This window comes from Nilaparvata lugens, chromosome 6 (genome assembly GCF_014356525.2).
Source record: "Nilaparvata lugens isolate BPH chromosome 6, ASM1435652v1, whole genome shotgun sequence".
In the NCBI taxonomy this organism is placed as follows: Eukaryota; Metazoa; Arthropoda; class Insecta; order Hemiptera; family Delphacidae; genus Nilaparvata; species Nilaparvata lugens.
Window position 1 is genome coordinate 39529829 of NC_052509.1, and position 17044 is coordinate 39546872.

Sequence of the window (17044 nt, forward strand, 5' to 3'; positions counted from 1 at the left end):
TGATAAACAAGCACTTTATCCATTAGCTCACGGATTCATGGATTACTCACGTAAGCTGTTGATTATACCATGGCCGTAATGCGCCAATTGCATGGCCCTCTCGTTCCCCACACCTACTAACACCGCTTAGCTGGATTTTCTCTTGTGGGGTTTCATAAAAGATATGGTTTACGTAGTACGTACCTCCTTTACCATCCACTCTAGCTGAACTTGAAGCAAGGATTTGCGCTGCTGTTGAGAAGTTACACCTGAAATGCTAGTGCGAATCTGGGAAAAATTGGACTATCGATGGGATGTCTGCAGGATAACCAACGGAAGTCACATAGAACATCTTTATTTTATGGTAAAAAACTTGAAGTGTTTCCCTTTAAAACAACACCAAAACCAGCTCTGTACCTTGTTTAATAAGAATTACCTGTATATGAATTTTCAAAGTTGTAAAGTCCTTTTTGAATCATTCGGTATTATTCCAAAACAATTGTGACAAAAATGTTAAACAATTCTGGAAAAATTTCAAGACTTTTCTGTTCCATTCATACAAATTCATTCATTTTTAATGCTTGTAGAAAATTTACTATTAAGGGAGAAATAACGGAGGTAGTCCAAAACTTTTGTAATTTGCTTTTTCATTGTTTGCAATTGTAATTGTTTTTTTAATTTGCTTTTTTATAGACGAATCCCACCACATACAGCTCATTATTGCGTCACACTTCATAATTATATTTTGTTAGGGAAGTCATTCAAATCGAATAATATATTTCATGGATGACCCTAATTCATGCATGAAAAATCCGCAGGACATATGAATGGATTATGGATCAACTTTGTCGGCAGCCATTGACGTAAACAATGGCCTCACAAATCTACTCGTAATGAATGTACCACCAGCACAGCACTGCTTTTAAATAATATCTATGGAGATGAATAGTTATAGTAATCACTGAGTTTATATTGTGCAGTAGCTTGTGGGAGGAAGTAAGCCAGGCGATGACAACATTCTCGCTTTTCAAAGAACGATTCACAGCAATGTGGTTTTCTCCTTAGTAAAATAATTTCACCTTAGCATCGGGAGTTGTTAACGTTAACTTAGTACCGGGAACTGTACCCACTGTTACATTCATACAAAATGTATCTACTGTTCTACAAAGTTAAATTTCTGGATAACGAAAGCTTAAACTCTCAAATATATAGAAATTGAGTAAGAATATTTTTAATACTATTCAAATTGGTAACCGGTAGCATAATATCATTCAGAGAACAAATCACCACTGATTCTGTGCATCAAAACTGTCATCTCTCATAAGAATTTTAGTCTCCCACAAAATAATAATGTATTATATTGTTAAAAATTATTGTATTGTGTGAATGAAGCAAAATGGGTTTTCACCTGTTGACTCTATTAATAAATAAATGGATCATGAATCATAAAAATATAAGAAGTAATGCAGTGGTACAAGGTCTGGAGCAATGTAACTAGAATGCATTCTAGGTTCCTTGGTCTGGAGGGTTTAAAAAGCGTGCTAGAAACCTGATTGTTTTCCCTATGTTTTATCCACTGGTCTGGAAAATTTTGATTCAGGTAAGCACCTATGTCTCTGACAAACCAAAAATTAAGTCTAGTTTGCATTTTCAGATTCATCGAAGTATTGGTTAAAGTAGTGGTTCGTACTTCTAGTGGTTTGTGAAGCTTACCAAAAAGAAATACATGATCAGTATTTACAAACAGTATTTTAATAATGATGTGCTATCCACTAAAATCGCATGATAGAGTGCCGTTCATATTAGTAATAGTATATCAATCCACATTCATTCAATGCAATTCAAATAGTCGGGCCGCTGTGAAAAGCGGGTTGCATCCAAGGGTGAAAGGGGTTTTTCACAGCAGTCTGTAGCAACGTAGTTCCATACAGGATTTTTCACAACGATTTTTCTACGGACTTTGCAGATTTTAATTTTATCTTTAAGATTCGGGTTGAATTTCTCAATTAGACTGCTACATCCAAATCTGCTATAAAATTCTCGTAACAATATGTATCTCTAACGTTTTAATCACCTATGTCATATGAATAATTCTATTCTAGATAGATAGATAGATAGATATCTATAGGCTGTTGCCTATGGTAACATTTACAAAAATTGACAATAAAATTGAATCAAACTTAAGAGATAAATAATTATTTAACAGTTCTGCATCAGTATAATCAATTACAAATACAGTATCAAAGAGTATAATATAGTATATATTAAGCCATCAACATTATACCAGATCACATTAGCAATACTAGAGGAAAGAAAAGTTATTTGCATCCATGTGGAATGAAACTTATCATGAAAGTATACCATGAAATGTTAAACTTCATAATACAATACAATAGAGGGTAGATGGAATAGGTAAGGAATAAATTATGAAGATGGTCCTATTACAAAACATTGTGATCAGACTTTTAATAAAAAAGAAGATAAGTTATTATGAAACTGTAAATGAGATAGGAGCAATGAAATGAGAGCATGAATACACCAAACCCTGCCAATCATAATGAACTAAACTTATGCTAAGGTATCATTTATTAATGATGACAGAATCCTCGATTTAAACAAATAGAAGCTTGGCGAGAAAATCAACTCAGGTGATAGATTGTTCCACAGTCGGGACGCTACTACAGTGAAAGAGGAGTTGTACATTACTGTGCGGTGGAGTGGAATTTGTAGGAAATACTGGTGCTGCCGTGTGTTTCTGTGGTGGATGTGCGCAAGAGGGGTGAATCTCTTTTTCAGATACTGCGGACCCTTACCCTCGACAACTAGGTGATATGCAAGACATAATATGGAGTACTGTCTCCGGTGCCGGTCCTTCAATTTCAGCCATTGCAGTCTCCTATAGAATGGTGTGATATGGTCATCCCTTCTTGCATCATATATGAACCTAACTGCATAATTCAATGCCCGCTGCAATTTCATATTAAGTTCCTCAGTCATGTCATTGTAGAGTATATTGCATAGTTCAATGCCCGCTGCAATTTCATATTAAGTTCCTCAGTCATGTCATTGTGGACCATGCTGCCATAGTCCACAATGGGCAGGACAAGACTTCGAACGAGCGTAACACGGAGGTTGGTTGGCAGAAACTTCCTCAATCTCTTGAATTGATGCATTGTTGCGAAAATTCTCCTTGATAAGGTGTTAATATGATAGGTCCAATTAAGATTCTTATCTATGGAAACTCCGAGAACCTTGATACATTCCTCATACTGAAGTGCATGGCCATTTAGCATGAATTTACTTTGGACAGAGTATAGCTTTTGTGTATTCTATATCAATGAATTATCAATAGATTCAGCGTATTGTCAACAGCGTGTTAGCCGACTGAGAGTAACGATCTATTATTCAGTTGGAAGGAAAATTGAAACACAAAAGCTATACTCTGTACAAAGTAAATTTAGACTTGGAGGAATATGCGGCGCAGAGAAATGAAGGGAAATCAGCCAATTACAGTGATGAATAGAGTGATAGGTGGAAGCGTACGCTTATCGTAGGTTTGTAGAGCTTTAAATTCTCTTTGAAATGATGTATTATTTCACTATTCCAAGTTTTCCTCTCATTGTTATATCAGCTTCAATGTAGGGGGTGAAATTTTCATTGATGCAACTATTGTTCGTTTGACAATGATATTTGAAGAGGGTGTCTGTGACACAATTTTTGACTTTACAGCTCGATTTGGATTAGTTGGTGAACATAGCAGAAGTGGGCATCTTTATCCCCTCTTTTAAAGGTGTGGAACCGCTAAGTTGACAATTGTTGCATCAATGAAAATTTCACCCCCTACATTGAAGCTGCTATAACAATGAGAGGAAAACTTGGAATAGATAAATAATACATCATTTCAGGGAGAATTAAATGCTCTACAAACCTACGATAAGCATAAGTTTTTATGATAATTGTTGGAGAGTTATAAGCCCTGAAAGAGCAAAGCATTGGATAAAAACCTGTTATTTTAACAATTACACACATTCAAGAGCGAATATCTCGGGAACTGTTGGGAATATTACAAAATTCCACTGAACAAAAAGTGTAGAGAATTTATGAAGCTTCACTTTTGAATAGTTAGCTATGTCGGTTGAACGTATTGTTCTCAAGATCCAAATCAAATCAAATTTATTTATTCATTTAGAATACAATGAAATTACATAAAATAAATACATATGAATAGGCTCCCCGCTTGGATGACAGGTCCGTGTGCGGGGAGGAGCCGCATAAAGCAAACAATATTCATTTTATAATAATTATGCATCACATCTAACAATATGGAGAAAATAAATTAATCATATACGGTAGGTGATTGAAAAGATATAATACGTAAATTATAATTTAACAAATAAAATATATATATACTTCAAGTGAACTTTTGGGTTAATTTTGATAAAAAAAACATTTTATTGAGAACTATCCGACAGCAATCAGGGGTTTATTCAGCTTTAAAGCAAACGAAAAAAGAACTTTAAAGAAAATGGAAAATTTGGAAAAAAGAGAACCAAAAACGGAAGATATAATTTTTTAAATATAAAGCGAAAGAAGTAGAGTGCCCGCCGCTTCAGTCCCGATGGTAAGGAGCCACACACCAACCCTCCGTCTGTAAACAGCGACAGTGCAACGCTCACTTGGTGTTAGTTCTGGGGAAATATTTCTGTAAAGCCAGTGGGCTAGGTGAAATAATTTGAAAGTTGGATAGAATTACCAAGCCGGGGAAATTGAATATTTATATTTAATCTATTCCTAGTAGTAAGCATGCTGTATTTCTGTGAAATTGATGCTATTTTTTTTTAATGAAGATTAATAGATTTTTTTATAAATAATTGCTTGACATTTAATACAGGGAACTCCTCAAACAGTAAATTAGTGGGGAATCTCTGATTTTTGAAAGTAAAGCCTTTATCAACGTCCTCTGTGCAACTGCAGCAGGCAAGAGAGCATTGGTTGAGGCTCCACCCCAAGCCACAATGCCGTATTCAAGCAATGACTGGGAGTAAAATATATGGATCGGCAATGTATGGGACTTAGCACCTGTCCAAGTTGCTCAAATGCATAAATGTTAGTTTACGAAGCTTTTGTCTAAGGAACTGAACATGACCTGTCCAACACAGCTTGTGGTCTAGAACAATTCCCAAATATTTATATTGAGTCACCTGTTCTATACTTTCACAGATGCAAGTAACTGATTTTGGATCTCCACATGAATGCATTTTAAGCACATTTAGTCCAGGGCCACCACGAAGGTATATTGGAAGGCACTTTGTTTTTCCAATGTTGATAGATAAAACGTTGTTATCCATCCAATTTTTAACCTTTGATAAGTCTGATGAAGCATTTTCAAAAACTTCTGCCCATGAACAGCCTGATGTCACAAGACCTGTGTCATCGGCAAAAAGGAACAGGCGACTTTGCAGCTTTAATTTTGCAATGTTTTTTATATAGATAAGAAAGAGGAGAGGTCCCAAGGTACTCCCCTGTACCACGCCATAATCAACATTGACAGAGTCGCTATGTATGCCATTCAGACAGACGGTTTGCTTCCTATCCCCAAAATAACTTTTAAACCAGTCAAGAGTTCTGAATCCTATTGCTTGGAGTTTAATGAAAAGTTTGTTCCGGTCTATTTAGTTGAACGCCTTTGCAAGATCAAGGAATGTAATCATGACCTGCTTTCTTTTGCTACATTGATCTAAGATGTGGTTTGTCATATCAAAAAGGGCATTGCTAGTATTTTTGGAACTCATAAAACCGTACTGATTACTTGTGATAATATTATTATTATTCAAATAAGTGCTTACTTGTATTTTAATGGATTTTTCTAGAATTTTAGCAAGTGAAATAATAAGGGAAATGGGTCTCAAATTACCAATGACTGATTTCGAGCCAGAATCATGAATTGGAATGACCTTCGACATTTTATAAACATCTGGAAATTTACTTGTAGTTAGGCTAAGGTTTGTAATATGTTTAATTGGAGAGAGAGGTCCCTGCTCATTGTCCTTTAGCAGCCTGGTAGGTATAGAGTCCCAGCCTGGTGAAGAATGGCCTTTCATGCTACTTATAATATTTATAATATCAAGCTCACTGACAGGGCTCAACTCAAAATCAGCATTAATGACATGGTCCAAATCGCTCACTTCTGAAGGACCAGACGGATGCTCCGGCCAATAGCTACCTCCCCCACAGACGCAAAATATTGATTGAATGAGTTGGAGATCTCAGTAGCCTCCAACGGGGTAACCCTGCTGCCGGCATTGAAAGCTTTTATTGGGAATTGTTCATCTTGCTTGGATTGTCGCCCTGCTACTTAATTAACAACACACCAAAATTTTCTAGGGTCTCCCTCAGCTGCATCTATTTTGAATTTATAATAATTAAATTTGGCTCGTTTCATTGTCGAATGTAGAATGTTCCTGTACCTGACATACCTATTTCGAAGCACAATGTTAAATGGCTGATTGTGTAACTGCTTCCTCATTTTATCTCGCTTACGAATAGAATTGACTATGCTAGCTGTGATCCACGGTTTAATCTTTGAACTTTTGGCATTCTGAAAAATCTGGGAAGAATTTGCTGAAATAATTGTTTGAATAGTGTCAATAAATTTAGTTGAAGATAAGTTAACATCATCAATAGATGATGGTCCCAGTTTTAACATGGTCCCAGTTTTGATTTAGTATTGTAGAATTTATTTTTCTCCAATCCCTTATAATCTTTACCTGCCTATTACAGGTAAAGGCACAGGTAGTTTCATTACTATTGGAGCGCAGTATGAGGCCTGTTGCAAAATGGTCAGTTACTGCTGACTCAATAATTACTGATTTAGCAGTTATATTATTAGGTTTTTTTAAGAATATGTGATCCACACAACTGCTACTATTGGGTCTGGTGATGTTTTCAATACAATAAATCATATTAGCCTCACAAAAAGTATCCAAATAATGATCGCGTAGCGTATTCTGGAGTGGTTGTAAAAGATCACAGTTTATATCTCCCGCAAATATGCAAAGATATGAGCGACGGGCGTTTTTACTTTCCTTGCCCTATTACAATAGGTAAGGAAAGTATTGCTTTCCAAAAAAAATAAGGTACCCCAATTTCAAGTTTTCTATACGTTTCAAGGTCCCCTGAGTTCAAAAACATGATTTTTGGGTATTGGTCTGTGTGTGTGGTGTGTGTGGTGTGTGTGTGTGTGTGTGTGTGTGTGTGTGTGTGTGTGTGTGTGTGTGTGTGTGTGTGTGTGTGTGTGTGTATGTCTGTGAACACGATAACTCCATTCCTAATTGACCGATTGACTTGAAATCTTAAACTTAAGGTCCTTATACCATGAGGACCCGACAATAAGAAATTCAATAAAATTCAATTCAAGATGGCGGAAAAAATGGCGGATAATTACTAAAAAACCATGTTTTTCACGTTTTTCTCGAAAATGGCTCTAACGATTTTCTTCAAATTTATACCATGGATAGCTATTTATAAGCCCTATCAACTGACATGAGTCTCATTTCTGGAAAAATTCCAGGAGCTCCGTAATATTATTGAGAAAAATGGCGGATAATCACTAAAAAACCATGTTTTTCACGGTTTTCTCGAAAACGGCTCGAACGATTTTCTTAAAATTCATACCATGTATAGCTATTCATAAGCCCTATCAACTGACATGAGTCCCATTTCTGGAAAAATTTAAGGAGCTCCGTAATATTATTGAGAAAAATGGCGGATAATCACTAAAAAACCATGTTTTTTACGGTTTTCTCGGAAACGGCTTCAACGATTTTCTTCAAATTTATACCATGGATAGCTATTTATTAGCCCTATCAACTGACATGAGTCTCATTTCTGGGAAAATTTCAGGAGCTCCGTAATATTATTGAGAAAAATGGCGGATAATCACTAAAAAAAACATGTGTTTCACGATTTTCTCAAAAATGACTTGACCGATTTTTTTCAAATTCATACCCTGTATAGTTATTTATCGGCTCTATTAACTGGAATGAGTCTCCATTCTGAGAAACTAATGGGGGGTCCACCCCATCCTTGAGAAATGGACTTTGTAGCCTCCATCTCGTTCATGAGGTAGGTAGGTAGAGCAGTTCATAAAAAGAACACATAGTCGAGATATTTCATCTGTAGAACAGCTGTTTTGACGACTTTTAAAAAATATCGAATTTCACAATTTACACAAAGGAAAAAGTACTCTGAAAAAAACTATACACATATAAAGAAGTCTGATCGTAGTTTCAAATATGTTGCCGCCAATCGTCATTATGTTATTCCCCTAAATCATTCTCGTTTAAGAATGAGGCTTATAGTTCAATGAGCAAGGAAAGTTGTGTGAGTGTACCACACCAGATTTTTTGAATAGTAATCAGAGAGACAAGAGAAAATGAACAGAGAAAAGTTAGAATTAGGACTTCGATAAACGGCTAGTAAATGTCATTTAACTTCTTCCCAATTGAAAGAGAAGATAAGCTAGTGGACACTCCTCCCAGTAATAGCTGATTACAGATAACTGATAAACTACTATCAATGTAAACTACGACACCATCACTGCTGTTCAAGCTATTATATGATCTGTATAGATTGTTACCGGGAATGTTAATTAGGTCACTGTCATCATTAAGCCAAGCTTCAGTTAAGATCAAGCAATCAAACCTAACTTGCAACCCCTCCAATAGCACGAGGAAAGAATCCAAGTTTTTGTTATAACTTCGGATATTTTGATGAATAACCCTGAAAGCTGTCAGATCACTATTATCAATATTAATAAAATCCTTCACATCGCAACAATTGATGCACTCCACTAATGGAATGTCATATGCGTCTGTCGCGTGCATCATACTGTAAGACCTTCAATTGAGAAGAAAAATATAAAACATGAATTGTTTGTCACTCGTGCATCTATATTGAAAAAAGGAATATGCTTAGTCTATTATCGAGCAATTTTATTCACAGAATAGCCTAAACTAGAAAACTCCACCCATGAAGTTCAAGATCAAAAATAAAAATAAGATTCCCTCAAAAAATATGAAAAATGAATACAGAGTTGAGAAGAAAAAGATTAGTTCTTTTTTGCTTAGAATATTCCAATTACGTTGATTTTGACATTTATGCCAATTTATAAAATAGTCACGGTTCATATATATGTGATCACAGTATCACAATTCTCTAAAGAATAGAATGGTTTTAGACATAATATGATTGATAAATTTCATTGGTTATTGGATGGAAAAACAAATTGATTTTTTTGAAATAATTGATAAGATAACTAACGTTTCGATAACGACAGTACTTTCAGCTCAACACTAATCGCTACAGCAATAATCCCTGCTTGTACAGTCCTACTGTGTAATAACATGGGGCGTTCTAATAAATAATAGTGTAATAATAATTATCAAATTGATTTCTGTACTTGAGATCATCATACTGTTATAATATCACTGAAATTTAAGTTTTCATACCCGTTAAATACTTGGGTGAATATTAGTTATGATAATTAATGGATTGGATCTAATTCAGAAGTTATGAATTTATAATATAGACACAGCATAGTCGCAGTTAGGAAAATATATAATAACTCGTAATTACAGTAGATATTTTAATAACAGTAGGATTTAGATATTTATTCAGATATTAAATTATCTATGAATAATTAAATGATGTATCAATAGAAGTACTCCAGATCTTATTCATGAGAAAACAACGTCTAATGATATATGGTATGGTTTCTAAATAATATACGTGGTAGTACTGTTGTAACACTAGTTATTCAAGTTAGTAGAATACTTATCAACAGCTTGAAGAAAGATATGTAAATAGATTAGGACAGGATAAGAAAGAGAAACAAAACTGGCAAAACATTTAAAAATCTTAAAACAATAAGGATAAGACAATAAGCAAAAAATGAGAAAAGTTCGGCATCAGTAATCATTATTACTTGTTGCTTTCCGTAATGTATAATTTATTCAGTTGTCCTGCACTGGTTCTGTTTCTGCAATTGGGTCGTTCAATTGGTCCAATGTAGTTAAACGAATGACCGGTCCTGACTGATGTTTTTTCACCAGAACTCTACAATCGTTCACCTAGATGCTAGCTAGCTTACCAGCCTTGTAGAGAGTTCTTGCATGGTTGAAAATGGACCCAGTATGTGGAGACAAATGCTCATTGATGTAGATAACAGTTTCCGGAAATTTAACATGCAGGTTTTTAGCGGTGAGATTTTTCACCTGTCTTCGTGCGTACAGCCAATCTGATTTCACGACCCGCGACACAAATTTTACTACAATTGAAGGGGGAAAGTTTTTATTTCTGCTTGAAAGTCTGTGTGCCGCTGAAATGGCATATCTATCGAAAGGAATATTGAGCTGGGGTGATAAACTCTGTAGGATGGACACATATTTTCACCTTCTGTGACAGGAATACCAGAAATAACAATATTGTTTTTACGTGTTTGTTGCTGGAGATTGGCTACTTCTTTTTTAAAAACTTTGATTTCAGTCGTAAGTTTATTATTTTCTAGAGTTAGCTTATCCAATTCACGGGAGCTCTTATCACATGTAGCAGTTACAATGTATAGTCGTTGAATTTTACTTTCAGATCACTAATGTCGTTACTGACCTTATTCAGATTGCCCTGCATCTTATCGAGTTTTTCATTGTTTTCCTTTCGAAAATCAGCTATAACTTTCGAAAATCACAGGTGTTGTCTAGACGATTACTCTGCATACATTGATCACATTCACAGTTTTTAAGAAGGGATGTTTTTTTCAACTCGTTGGAAACACTTCCATCTAAACAGGTCGGGTGGAAGGCGCTATTACAGATTGTACACTTGACACTATCCTTAGCCTGTGTGACTTCACCACATTTTTTGCATTTATCTGCCATATTTAAGCCACAAGAACTACTAACTTCCGTAAATTATAGGCAGGCTGGATTACTAAGCACGATGAAAGCACTGAGCGACAAACAATAACCGGTTAGATAGAAACTGATAAGTAGACAACCAGGAGATGTTTACTCATCGGATAACCGATAGAGACTGAAGCAATATGAGCGTGGAAGCATAAAGCTGAAAATGCAACTTTCAAACCACCCTCATCCCCTTAGTACACGAGATAGAAATGGGGACTTTTGATATGTTCTCCTTCTAACTAGTCTCAACAAAGCTGAAAAGTCAAAAATTTTGTTTATAAAAATTCCCTCCAAATTCCTTTGCCAATAATTGGTCTATTGTTGCAAAAATGGAAATTTCACACTCAACACTGCAAAAGCTGCTGCAAAAGGTGTAGGGAAATTCGTGAAAGCGTGAAATTATACATCAAATTGAAGAGAATATAATGCTCTATGAGCTCCTAATCAGAATGGTTTTTTCCCGTTAATTTTTAAAGAAATATAACAGCAAAAATAGAAAAAAATTGGTGGCAAACGCGATTTTTTTAAAAATGTCACACCTTCAAGAGCGGATATCTCGAAAACTAGAGGAGATATAGAAATAGTTGTAGAATGAATATTGTAGGAAATTATGTAAGCTTTAATTTGTTATATGACAGTCAAGTCCTGAGGATACATTGTTTTTTAGTTATATGCGAGAAAGCAAAAAATGGTACTTTTAAACCACCCTCACCCGCTTAGCACATAGGGTAGGGGTGGGGACTTTTGATATGTTTACCACCGTACAACTCTAAACAGAACTGAGGGGTCAAAATTAGTCTTCCAAACATTTCCCTCTATACCCTTTTTTGAGCATTCATTGCCTGGACTAAGAGAAAAGAGACTTAATGAATGTGATATAAAATCTGAGAGTCTGAGGAGGAAACAGAGTCTGTATCAAATTATTACAAATACAACACATATTAATTTTTTTAAAATAAGAGAAACAGAAAACAAATTAAAAATGTACTGCCTCTATATTAAAAAAATAATTTCAATAACATCATTATTAATGATATTTTAATCTATCATTCAAACTGGAAAATCTTTAGAAATAAATTAACTTACCAATAACATATTCCAAGATATTAAAGTGAAAAAATCGTGTCTGACTGATATAGTCTAATATCTAATAATTACAGTTAAATGTATTAAGGATCACCTACTTAAAATAAATTGAAATTTCAAAAATGCAATAGAATGTTAGGTGCCTCATGGCATATGAAAAAGTGGAAGCATATTTTAGCTATTAATATTGACATTTTGAAGATTCTTGTAAAATACTATCAAAAAGTGCAATATCGTTCTATGTAAATTACTACAGAACTTTTAGAGCTGATAGTGTTCGGAAAGTCAATATGCACCAAATGAAATGACAGGGTTTCGTAAGGAGAACAAAATGAAACGATTGCAGCAGTGTATTGATGTGATTGGAGACCATTTCCAACATTTTTATAACCCATTTAATAATAACGATGTGAACTAAGAAACATATAAAGTTAATTTTCCATTCATTTCATTCAAGTGCACTGAATTTAAAATCATATCAAATTTTAAATCATATCTCATGATCGTCATTTTCCCGAACACTCTGTAAAATAGCATACAGATTGGGTGAAAAGTCCGAGAACGGCTTAATATCTCATACACAAAGGTAATTTGATGATGGTTGTGATTGGGGATCCTACTCATATTGAAAATACTACTTTACTATGACTTCAGAAATCTGGTCTACCATATTGAATGCAACTTTGTTTTTTAAATAGGAAGGTGGTCATGCGATAAATGATTTCGATACGAATTTCAAGAAAACATTAATGGCGAAAACCGCATATCGATATATCAAAACATTTCGAAGATATTCACATTATTAATCAATATTATTCAAAGCAAAATCCGTCATTTTGAATGCAAAATTTTTTTTTTAATTGGAAGGTGGTCATGTGATAGATGATTTCAATAGGGAATTTCAAGACAAAATAAATGACGGAACCCGCACATCGATATCTCAAACCGTTTCGAAGATATTCACATTACTAATCAATACCACTTATCTATTCCATTTCTGATTTGCATTATATGGATTTATAATGTGAATATCTTCGAAATGGTTGAAGATATTGATTGCGGTTTTCGTCATTCATTTTGCCTTGAAATTCCGTATTGAAATCATGTATCGTATGACCACTTTTCTATTTAAAAAAACAAAGTTGCATTCAAAATGGCGGATCCAAGATGGCGGACAAGATTTTTGAAGTCATAGTAAAGTAGTATTTTCAATTTTAGTGGGATCCCTAATCACACCCACCGTCAAATTACCTTTGTGTATGAAATATCAAGCCGTTCTCGGACTTTTCACCCACTCTGTATAATGTTATTATGTAATTTTTTTAACGAATATCATCTCATCCTCACTGACAAGTTATATGAATCGTACAACATAGTACCTTGCTTTCTCTCAAAATAGATTGAGTCACTCAACCTACTGTAGCTATTGAGAAGCAGCACATAGTTCATAACATACAAGTGAATCATTAGACACTTTTAGCTGGGTACAAATTATAAGTTACAACGTTCAGCGTTCAGCCATCTTACTATCTTTCCGAAATGCAAATTCTCTCAAATTATTAACTGGCATGCGCTCATAGCGGCATCGGTGCCTGCCAGGGCAGCCGGCTATCAATGTTTTTCACTGGAGGTATTTTCGGTGATGATTCACCAGCAATGGTTCACACAAATCTGATTCATTCTGAATCAAAATAATCCGCTAGACATTTTTCTTTCAGTACCGTATCATACTTAGTTTTGGAGAAGGTTTCTCTGGTTTTACAGTCTTATGGGTTGGATTAATAATAATGATTTATTCAGCAATTATTTTTTTTGAAGTACTTCAATTTAATTATTGTGCCACACATTCTGTAGTTCAAAGCGATAAATTAGCAGTGACAACATAAATGGTACATTGAAAAGTAAAATATGAGAGCTTGTTCAATCATTTTCATTCGATTTAGCTCTGGAACTCTATTAACGTAATAATATAGGTTTGAACTGTGAAGACTTTGGTTTTCTATATATGAGAAAAATATTAAGAAATTATAATAATTTATTCCTGTCCAACCATTATTCAATAATAAATCGGCTCAAGCCTATATCTAATAGAACATATTATATTCTCAAACTTTTCTGTAGAACAAAATAGTCCAGTCACTATATACATTGATGCATGCAATGTATATTGTAGTTCTGATTTTGTAATATATTTTTCCTACAGTTACCTTGAAAAGTGGCCATTCCTGCACTGATTACAGAACGCAAAGAATCACTTTTCCGCTCTAGTGCGGGAATAGTATATTTCGCACCTAGGGCCGAAAATGAGACTTTTCTGGCTCGAAATCGGTTTTCAAGTCCGAGGCCGTAGGCCGAGGACTAGAAAAGATTGAGAGCCGGAAAACATTTTTGCCCATGGTGAGAACGTTATTTTTCGCCACACAGAAAAATAAACAATATAAATATGAGAATAATTGTTTATTAGGCACTTCCGAAAGCAAAACAGGAAGGTCATAGCTCTAGCAAATCTGAGGTAATCTGAATATCAGGAAATTGTCCAAGTATTTTTATTTTTTATTCTGATTTGTATAAATAACCTAAAAGATTATGTTCAATTATGTAAGAGGTTGAGTTTATACTTTTTATTCTTCCAAATGACAATAAGATGATATTATTATAAATGTTTTGATTCTTGAATAATAAACACAAATAATGGAAAGTTTTTGATCAGCTGTTTTAGCACACTTGAAATTTGGCCAATCTGAATGTCAACGTCAACAATGCTTGTTGTCGTTGACTTCGAAAGTTTAGGTTAGAAGTTCTATCCTACTCTGAAAATCGAATTTGAATAGTTTATAATATATATCTTATCTGTATTTTATTCATCCAAATAAAATGATAGTATCTTATTGCAGAATACTTATTCAATTCTATAAGCATAAACTGATTCCGTTTCATAAACCATTTTGTAAACACGTTCACATCAAATCAGAATCAGCTGACTTCCAGGTTATTTTACAGCCCTAGGGCCGTAAAACTTTTACCGGCCTGGTCAGAAAGCAATCATTTTCGGCCTCCATATGACGCACGAAAACCAGCTCATTACATCCAAGTGGGGCGAAAAAACATTTTTGCCCATGGTGAGAACGTTATTTTTCGCCACACAGAAAAATAAACAATATAAATATGAGAATAATAATTGTTTATTAGGCACTTCCGAAAGCAAAACAGGAAGGTCATAGCTCTAGCAAATCTGAAGTAATCTTAATATCAGGAAATTGTCCAATTATTTTTATTTTTATTCTGATTTGTCTAAATAACCTAAAAGATTATGTTCAATTATGTAAGAGGTTGAGTTTATACTTTTTATTCTTCCAAATGACAATGATATGATATTATTATAAATGTTTTGATTCTTGAATAATAAATACAAATAATGAAAAGTTTTTTGATCAGTTGTTTTAGCACACTTGAAATTTGGCCAATCTGAATGTCAACGTCAACAATGCTTGTTGTCGTTGACTTCGGAAGTTTAGGTTAGAAGTTCTATCCTACTCTGAAAATCGAATTTGAATAGTTTATAATTATATATCTTATATGTATTTTATTCATCCAAATAAAATGATAGTATCTTATTGCAGAATACTTATTCAATTCTAGAAGCATAAACTGATTCCCTTTCATACCATTTTGTAAACACGTTCACATCAAATCAGAATCAGCTGACTTCAAGGTTATTTTACAGCCCTAGGGCCGTAAAACTTTTACCGGCCTGGTCAGAAAACAATCATTTTCGGCCTCCATATGACGCACGAAAACCAGCTCATTACATCCAAGTGGGGCAAAAAAATTTTTCCTGCACTCCACATTTGCAACATGGCAACACAAAATAGTTGGTGGGTTATATGGAGGATTAGTGCACGAAAACAAAAATTATGTTGGAAACAATGACTGTGGTTAGATTTAGATAAGAATCATTTCAATGGCTACCCTACATTTATGATAAGATCCCAATCTAGAAATCCAAAACAAGAATACTGTTTATCTAAATCATAATTAAATAATAACTTTTATCATCATTTAATAATAAATAATGTTTATTTTCTATTGACAGTAATAATTATTTCAACTATAAGCAATGAGAAATGTAGCAAACACACATTATGAAATTCGAATTTTCAGGTTAAATAATTACCATTCGAAATCCATGTCAATAAAATTGATAAAATAACATTAGAATATACTACAGAAAAATATTTTCTGTTGTCTATGTTATTTTATAAATATTTTTTAGTTTACTTTATTATTTTTCGGTAATTTAGTAAGTTATCAATGTCTAAATATCTGAATACTGTTTTTAGTTGGATGAAACGAAGTTAGACAATTACGATTCTTCCCGCTAGGTCGCGCGCTTGTCAGTTCAGCCATTCAGCCATGCTGTTGGCATGTATTTTGAATGCAATTTTTTGTTTTATCTGTATTTTTTCTGATTCTTGAATGAATAAAGATGAGAACTTTGGCTGAGAATTTTCAACTTCAATTGGATTATTAATTTTTAAATTAATTAAGGTTGTTATTAATAACAGCATCACACACACAAACATTTGATGGATTTCAGCCATCATTTTATCCATAATTACCCACTTTTCATATTCAATGGTAACTGTAGGAAAAATTAAATGTGAAATACGTGCACAAAGTTCCTTTGCTGCACTCAAGAAACCATTCCGCCCTCGCCTACGGCTCGGGCGTAAACGTTTCTTTCGGTGCAGCAAACTGTCACTTTGCGCACTAGTTGCACAAATAACTAATTTGGGTACATAAGAGAAGTCAAGAACCAATTTCTTCATGCAAAATTTCCTTGTGGCCCAATACAGGATGGCCCAAAAACCTCGTATTTTCGGCTGATTTTCCAGTTTTCAGCTATTTCTGCCAAATCTCGTAATTGGACAGAAAAATTTGCTCTTGCCTTTTTTCTAGATTATGAAATTCTGAATAAAATGAGATCATTCGGAACTCTTTATCATCATTGAGTACTG

General features: G+C 34.2%; 1 long non-coding RNA gene across 1 annotated transcript in view; it reads right to left on the bottom strand.

Moving 5' to 3' along the window:
• Positions 1-11047, bottom strand: part of LOC120351914 — a 154081-nt gene extending 143034 nt beyond the window's left edge. Inside the window, exon 1 of the long non-coding RNA XR_005571628.1 lies at positions 10645-11047. This is a non-coding gene — a long non-coding RNA (uncharacterized LOC120351914). The remainder of the gene's footprint in view (positions 1-10644) is intronic.
• Between the last annotated feature and the right edge of the window lie 5997 nt (positions 11048-17044).